General features: G+C 34.1%; 1 non-coding gene across 1 annotated transcript; it reads right to left on the bottom strand.

Moving 5' to 3' along the window:
• Positions 1–876: 876 nt before the first annotated feature.
• TRNAS-AGA (transfer RNA serine (anticodon AGA)) lies at positions 877–958 on the bottom strand. Its single transcript has one exon. It is a non-coding gene; the product is annotated as a tRNA-Ser (tRNA).
• Positions 959–8721: the final 7763 nt, after the last annotated feature.

The raw sequence follows: 8721 nt of genomic DNA, 5'->3' as shown, positions 1-8721 counted from the left end.
CTGTCGGCTCAACCACAAAGCCTGACCTCAAGGGTGTTCAGAGAATTGAACTCGTGACCTCTCAATAGCAAAGATGCTTTAACAATGGGGACTCGACTAATTGAGCTAACCCTTGGGGCTCTCCCAAACACTACGATTTTAATAATCTCAACAATTATCTCACCCGTATTTTAATGATCTTTCTCAATAAGCATTTGACTAAATTAAACATTTCTTTAATGTATCCTACACCTCCTGTCTTTATTACGATATTCTCTCCAAATTTATTTTTTTAACTTGTTCGTTGTTTACGATAAGTAAAATGTCCACCCAAAATGTGAAACATTTCTTGATTATAAATATATATTAACATATCAAAGTGTGAAAACCCTCGCATTAAGTTATAACCTAAACGGTAAAAACCCTCACACTCAAGTTATATCCTAGCTATTAATAAAAAGTTTATAAGTTTGAATCTAAAGTAAAATTAAAATAAATTTTATAAGTAAAATATTAAAGGTTTAAATTTAATATAAAAATAGAATAACTTATCCTAAAGTGTAAAAACGCTCACACTCAAGTTATATCCTAACTATTAATAAAATGTTATAAGTTTGAATCTAAAGTAAAATAAAGTTAAATTTTATAAGTAAAATATTAAAGGTTCAAGTTTCAATATAAAAATAGAATGAAGTCCTAAAATAATGTTTTTTAGATTTAAAGTTTTAATCTAAAGTAAAATGAAACCAAAATTAAAGTTAAATTTTTTGGTAAAGCCTAAAGTTTATAAAGAAAACCTCAAGGTTTAGTTGATTTTTATAAATAAAACCGTAAGTTTTAGCTGATTTCTTTTGTAAGTAAAACTATGATGGACGAACCGAAATTAAAAAGCACCAACGTGGACGGCAGGATTCGAACCTGCGCGGGCAAAGCCCACATGATTTCTAGTCATGCCCGATAACCACTCCGGCACGTCCACTAGTGTGGATAGCATTTAAGTTATAGAAGAATTTATAATGTGCGTTTTTCCAATTGTGCTACCATTTATCGATAAAATTTTATATTATTAAGGTGTTTGAGGAAATTATAAACCAAAATGGTCAAACCATTTTAAAAATATGATATTTAAATTAAAAATAACCTAATTTTTTTATCAACACAACCATGCAAAATCGTTATTAAAGTGGTTAAAATTGATATAAATCAAAATGTTAACATGTTAATGTCTTTTTATTGTCTAATTTTAACATTCATTAAAGTATATAAATATAAAATTTTAATTATATTAATATTAATCGCTTTAATTTAGTAGGTTGATTTTTTGGGTAAACACCCCGCAATAAGATGATCCTGTTGGCATCCGTATAAAAAATAAAAATAGGATGACCATATTGAGACATGGATTTGAATAGTCAAGATTAACGATATTCCTTGTGTCTTTCATCCCATTCTTAAGTGTTTTTCAATAAGTTATATTAATGAAAGAATATGAGTATATGGTAAATGAAGTGTTTAATATTAACCAATTTATATTATATATTTATCTGGTTAAAGATGGTAAAGAGTAATGGAAAATTGGTTGATTTGTTATTAAAGTTTATTATATATTTTAATTTAATTATTGAGCGATGGAATTTATTTATTTTTCATATTTGTAAAAGGAAAGAATGAAACATAATATTAAAGGGTACTTGATCACATTGATATAGGGATTAGCTTTGGTTTTATCAATATGTTGTAAAAGGGTGGAAACACAAATAAAATTTGAACAAGTGTTTTTAATGTTTTACTGATTTATTTTTAAGAAGTTTTTTTACCAAAGGTTGAAAAGAATGAAATATAATATTAAAAAGGTACTTGATCACATTTATATAGGGATTAGCTTTGGTTTTATCAATATGTTGTAAAAGGGTGGAAACACAAATAAAATTTGAACAAGTGTTTTTAATGCTTTACTGATTTATATTAAAGAAGTTTTTTTACCAAAGGTTTTCTTACTTGTGACCCTTTCGATTTTTCATACAATAATGCAAAATTCAAAACTAGAAATCTATATATACCATCAAAATTGAAAAATTGAAAGTATATATACATGTTTGCATAAATGATCTATTGAAATAAAAAATGCTTCCATTATAAATTAAAATTGGAGCATGAGATTGATCTCTTAAACATAAAACAAACTATATAGTTGGAAAAATCCAATGAAAGACGCTTCATAATCAAGGTAACAAATCAGCGCTTGAAGTGAATTATAACTTACCTTTGCATAAAGAACTTTAAAGCTAATTTGTGTTGTAACTTAAAGAAATCTCACTTTTTATCATTGAAAAATCATACACTCAAATGCAACAACTAGGGCACTCAACACTGAAGAATGACATGTGCAAATGCATTAGTGATTGTTGAAAAACATCAAAAATCAAGAAAAAACTAAAGGTTCCTAAGATTGGCATTTAAAAAATCAAACTGTGCAAAGTCTCCTAAGCAATTTTGCATGGATTATCGTAATTGCTTCTTCAATAGCTACATGGATCCATAGAAGTGACTCCTCAAAATTATGCGAGCCAAACCAAATCAAATAGGAAACCGCCAAGAGAAAGGACAAGATCAAAGAGCTCAGTCTCGAGCCACTACACCATTGAGGTGGAGTTAAGGAGCTTCCAAAGGACTCCCCTTGTCTCCCACAGGCTCACTCAAAGATCAAATCTCATCAATGAGCCAAGGAGAGGCCAGACATGAGCTTGGGCCTATAAATATCATTGCATTTGGGACTATTTGAAGAAGGAAAGTTCAAAGCAATGTTATGTTGCCAAATTGTCTCACAATTGGCATAGCTCTATGTTCATAGAGTTCACCATTAGAGAGCTCTCAAAGAACTTCTTAAGGACATATCATTCTTGCAAAGAGAGGGAGAAAAGGGACCTTCTTTTGGGAGACTCATAGGATCTATTTCCCTATAAACTCCCTTTAGTATCTCTAGGATAATATTGTAACTCTTTTCATCAAGCAATAAAAGAGATTTCTTACTTCCCTACCTCTATTTTTTGTTTTTTTGTTCTAACATTATAACTCATGATCTTGTGTATGTTGGAAATACTGAGGAGGGTGAATTAGTATTTTGTTACTTTTAACAACTTATAGCTTATTAAATCATTAGATGCACATAAATCATGAGACATTGATCTTTATATAAGAAACACTTATATATATTTTTTGTTTGTAAATAATTTGTAAACTTCTATGTACAAATGTTGATGGTGCAGGACCCGCCAACATTCAGGGGATCTCCCTGATATGAAGTCCCAACTAGACCTCACATTGTTTGGTGTAGGAGTCCCATCCGGTATGATGGCCTGATTGCCATTATCTTAAATTTTTGCCTTAGCTCTTGCTTGTCAGCACGAGAGATGGTATGCTTTGTCTTCGAGGTTCGCATGCCTAGTGAATGATATTGTTACTTGTGTCAAGGTTCTTTCACCACAGAGAGAGAGGATGGAAGCGAGTCTCTAGTTGATAGGGAAGAAGTCCCAACTCCGTCAGAGACACACAACACAACAGGACATGCACAACTTCCGAAGGAGTAGTACACATGGATGTGGTAGTCACAACACACAAGGGAAGATAACACATACAAGACCCAGCGGAGCAGCCCGCGTGAGTGTGACGGTCGTTATAACAAGTTTATGTGAAAGGTTATGTTTGATGTCTGGTGATGCAACCCACGTGGGCAGGACAACATTAACAACTTATACAACACATTTTCATCAGTATATGTATTAGAGAAACCAAAAGAGTTCAATTGTTTTAACACAGGTTAAAGCAACATGCATTACAAGTGTTCAAGATTAGTTCTTACAACAGTTCCAATACATGTGTGAAAACATGTTGGCCTATTATCAGGCTTCTGAATTAAGCAAAAGTTCTAAGACATGTCGGTACACCATACATCACTAACCCCATGAAAGGGGTGTTGGAGCCACTGTTCGCTCCTAAAAGAAAAGGCTACAAACTCTCAAGGCTATGTGGGAGGAGCCAAGGTGAAAAGTCCCTTGCATGTACAAATGAGGGGGTATTTATAGCCAAGGGAAAAACTGGCCCTTGTGACTGTTCGACTTCCCTCGTGACTGTTTGACTTATTTGTCTCTTTAGCTTTACATGACTCTTCGTATGACATGTGGGTCTCTTGAACTTCCACATTACATTACATTGATTTACACAATATGGCCCACAGTAGTGATGTGGTCGACATGACTCGACACGACAATGCGGGTATGTCCATGCTGCTGCAGGTGTCCATGTCGAGCTGCAGTGCTATTGAGTGATGGATGTGCTCTTCGTGTATCACAAATTCACCTATGCATGGAAAGGTGTGTAGAGTCTTCGATGGTCTTGGTGTTCACTTGATGTTGCAGGTGCATGTTGCTCCTTTGCTTGTACTTTGGCATGCTTGACATGTTTGTCCTTTCGTGAAAAAATCTCCTCGCATGTTCGTTAGTTCGCGAAAAATTCACCTTGCATGCATCGTTTGTTCGTCCGTTCGCGAACACATCTCCTTGTATGTACTTTCCTTGCTCATCCCATCCGTCGTCAAATGATGTCTTATCCATATACATGTATCTGCAATCACTCATGACAAGGCGACATCAATTCCATAAACCTCCTATTCAACCATGATGCATTGTTATTCGCTTTCAGATGCAATTAACCAGGAGAGAGGACAAGGATATGAAACTGTGCAAGGCAAGTTTCAAGTTGGGATGCGAGCTTAGGGAACTGCTGGTGAAAATTGCGCAGAAGACACTGGGACACTGAGAGGGATAATCCAGATCAGCAATGACTATCTGAAGGATCTAGCTCGGTTGGAGGGCAAATTTGTGCAATTTATGGAGGGAAGCAGTGTAGGTAGCAGAGAGGCTTGGCAGCAAAAACTGTACAATTCTTGGATGGAGCTGGTAGTGGGCTACGGGAGGCTTGGCACCAAAAACTATGCAATTACTGGAGGGAGCTGGCAACGGGTTGCGGGAGGCTTGCCGAGAAAATTTGTGCATTTTTTTCAGGGAGTTGGTTGCGAGCTGCGAGTTTGTCTGGGAAGATGACCTGTTGAACACCTCTGTATAGTTTTTAAGTTGAGCGGGATGTTGGGTAGTTGAGGGGCTTGCTCATGAAATCTGCGCAGTTTTGTGGGTGAGCAACCATCGGTTGACTGGAAAAACTGTGAAATTTTTTTAGGGAGATAGGGAAGGACACTGGGTGTATGTCTAGCCTGTCTATGCAATTTTCTTAGTCAGCGAAGCAATAAAGGTCTGCAACTTTTGCACAGTTTTTTAGGGGAGTGAGTTCCGGGGTCACTGCGTGGTCAAACTTTTCGATTGACCAACAGGAGGGTTGGTTGATCAACTTGCGAGAAGCGCATATTGAAATGGATTGTTGGACACTTCTGCGTTGTTTAGGGTGACAATCGATCGATTCGATTCTACGGTGGAGGTACGACTATTAGAGGGTGATATGGTCGTCAGAACTTCAACAAAATGACTAAGTGTGTGAGATAGTGAATTTGTGCATACACGACCTTGTAAACACACACTCAACATCACTTGATGACAAGGCACCTCAGACAATCAAGACAACATATACTCAACATGACTAAACATCAGTGCAAGTTACAAGGGCGATGCTTGTGATAGATCATTTAACAACCGCGACAAGGCTTACACAATAGTGCATACAACTCTGTCTGTGAGTGCGACAAATGTTTATATAGCGAATACAACTTGTACACACGAAGCGAGACATTGTGCGTGACCAGAACATGGCAGCAAGCGTGACATGGTGACGAACATGCAAAAGATGTCCGTTGAATGGTCTAGCAAAGAGGGTACAAAAATTCAACATGAACTCAGGGGGTGAGCCCGGGTTCTTGCAACATGAAAAATTTTAGGGGCGAATGTTCACCCTTTGGCGAAATTAAGGGGTTTTAAATTTTTAGTGGGCGAATATTTTGTATCATAGTACATTTTTACAAATCACCTCAAATAGCCCACCTTATTTTAAGGGAGAGGGTAAAAAAGGTAAATTTAGCCCTTGAAATTAGGAGTTACAACCTTCCATTTGCCTAAATTTTCAAGAATAGGTTTTATTTAAGTGAATCCTATGGGCCAAATACCATATTTATAAAAGAGGTATGGTAAATTAATAAAAATATAAATAAAAAAGAGGTATGGTAAATAAATAAAACATTTTTTTGTATTTACTCCATAAGTCACCTTATATACATGCAAGGGTGTAAACAAATAAAAATATAAATAAAGTGAAGGTATGGTAAATAAATAAAACCTCGTTTATACTTACTCAAAAGGTATGGTAAATAAATAAAACTATAAATAAACTAGACGTATGGTAAATAAATAAAACCTCTTTTTATATTTAGTCCATAACCCTCTTTCTATTTATGAAGGCTCAAAAAAAGGTTTTATTTAAGTGAATCCTATGGGCCAAATACCATATTTGTAAAAGAGGTATGGTAAATTAATAAAAATATAATTAAACGAGAGGTATGGTAAACAAATAAAACATTTTTTTATATTTACTCCATAAATCACCTTATATTTAGGAACACTCAAAAAATGAGTTATATTTAGGTGAAACCTATGGGCAAAATACTATGGGCCAAATACCATGGGCTAGATTATTATTAATACCATGCAAAAAAACATTATTAACCATAATATTAGTATTAATAAAAATAAAAATGGCACATGGTATTGACCCATGGTATTCACGTGGAATGTAGCCTATTTAAATGGGAAACCAACATAGATCCATCTTTACTCTGGAGCTACTAAGCCCTAAGAGGGATCAAATATCGTGATATGCAAACTAGCATAGAGTGAAAAAATATTTGATCCCTCTCGGGGCTTGGTGGATCAAGAGTAAAAATGGATGTTGTAATTTAATGTATGTTAAACATTTTAACTTGGTTAACATAAAAAAATAAAATAAAAACCAATTATTAATTTTATTAATTTTTATAAATTACTAATAGTATTTTTTAAGCTCCAGGTTTATGATAACCCATGGTAATACCATGGTATTCATGTGAGCATAGACTATTTAAAGGGGAAATTCTATCATCTTAGATCCATCTTAATTCTGGGTCTACCAATTGCTCAGAGGGATAAATAGATTTCACCCCCTAAGAGTGGTAGATGTGGAGTTAAGATGGATATAGGTTGGTTTTTATGATAATGAAGATATTAAATAGACTTAGGAAATTATATTGTAAAAACATCTTAAGGTGAATGGTTAAAGCTACATTTAGTCACTTCACAAATTTAGTAAAAAATACCAATATCTCCATTAATATTGGTTTTTAACTTTTTCTGATTTAACAAAAAAAATTCAAAACAATGAAACCTTATCACTCTTTCCGCATCACCCTCGCAGAATATTTCTCACCATTTTTCAAACATTCTCAATATGATATCTTCATGAAAAAGTTTAGGTACTGATGTTGGATTAGTTGTTTGAAAAATAAGTTGGTTTGTACAACCTTTCATATTCTGTGCTATTCTTAGTTTGTCCTAATTATCTGTAGGGGTTGGAGCCATTGCTCCATATTTTCCTAAAAGGTGGAGATTGTTCACCAAAAAGGAAATTAATCTACATGTTACAACGCTGTTAAAAAATGTGAGACCTATGAGGGTAGTGAGTTATGCTAATAAGCAATTTAGATTGGGAGAGACATAACTAAATTTTATTATTTAATTGAAGATTTCCAATTAAAATAATAATAAATCTACATTTATATATTCATATATTGATTGGAAGGATTCTCACAATGGTCACTTCTTTCAGTTAGATTCCCTTCAAGCCTTTGGGATACCTAATAATTTCTTATATAATATAGTTGGGGCTTGCTACTTGTTGGCATGTTGGGGTAAACAAACTTGATGTGTTTTTTTAATCTCGCAGTTGGAGTATATGGAATAAGAAAGAAATTTGATAACTTGAAAAAAGTGGTAGCTTGACAAAAGTTGTAGAGAAAAGATTAATCTCTCCTACCTTGACAGAACTCGTTGTCAATATCAACACCTACAGGAACTTTGTTGTGGAATATTATCAAAACTAATAGAAGGATATGAAAGAGTGTATTGTAAGAACCTTGACAAACATGACCACTGAAACTTGGAACATTGTTTGTAGGAAGAGAAAATTATGTTTCTTTTTTCCAAACATGTATGTTAGTATATTACAATTTAATGAATATGTTTTCTTATTATCATATATGGTTTCATACTTTACCAAAACATTCGCCAAGACTTCACAATGTTTTATTATTCAGTAAAATATTTGCCAAGATCTTACAAGATTTTATAATTCAGTGAAAGATTCTCCATCATTGTACAAGATAATATAATCTGGTGAGAGATTCGCTAAAAATATTATATATACATATTATATTATTGAGAAAATCGCCTCCCATTTTTCCTATGTATCATGGGGATTAGCCCATTTATTATACATATAAATTTAGGGTGGTTCTTAAAATTTTCCCTGTCTTACAAACATCAAGTAAAAATCTAAGGGAGGCTCGAAATTGGATGCAGGCCAAAATTTTGGAGGGTGTTGCAGCCGCTACAACAACAAAGTAAGCACCAACTTACAACTTTTGTAGGAACCAACCTATAGGAAACTTAAATCCCCTAGTTGAGCACCAACTCAAAAAATTCGTAGACACCA

This window comes from Pinus tabuliformis, chromosome 6, assembly GCF_031772625.1.
Source record: "Pinus tabuliformis cultivar Carrire ecotype Pingquan chromosome 6, CPIR1, whole genome shotgun sequence".
In the NCBI taxonomy this organism is placed as follows: domain Eukaryota; kingdom Viridiplantae; phylum Streptophyta; class Pinopsida; order Pinales; family Pinaceae; genus Pinus; species Pinus tabuliformis.
This window is presented reverse-complemented; position numbering and strand designations above follow the sequence as displayed.